The following is a 309-nucleotide window of genomic DNA, read 5'->3' as shown; positions in this document are numbered from 1 at the left end:
TTAATGGAGAATTCTCCTGTTTTAATAATTTCCTTGTCATTCTAGTGATATCTGTAATGGTAAGTTCTCTCTTGTTTTAATACTTTATTTTAAATAGGTCTTCACAATATATTTTTAACTTATTAAATATAATTGTATTTATATTGACAGTAGATCTAAGGTTTTTAATAGCTATATTTTGTATCTATGTTGACATATTGTTTATAGGATAAAGGATGTACATTCAGTATTTATGTTGTGTTAGAGTAATATGTGGGAAACAGCACTTAAAACATAAATTTCATTGCTTCATGCCTGTTCATACTTATT

The sequence above is a fragment of the Struthio camelus genome, chromosome 16 (genome assembly GCF_040807025.1).
Source record: "Struthio camelus isolate bStrCam1 chromosome 16, bStrCam1.hap1, whole genome shotgun sequence".
Taxonomy (NCBI): Eukaryota; Metazoa; Chordata; class Aves; order Struthioniformes; family Struthionidae; genus Struthio; species Struthio camelus.
This window is presented reverse-complemented; position numbering follows the sequence as displayed.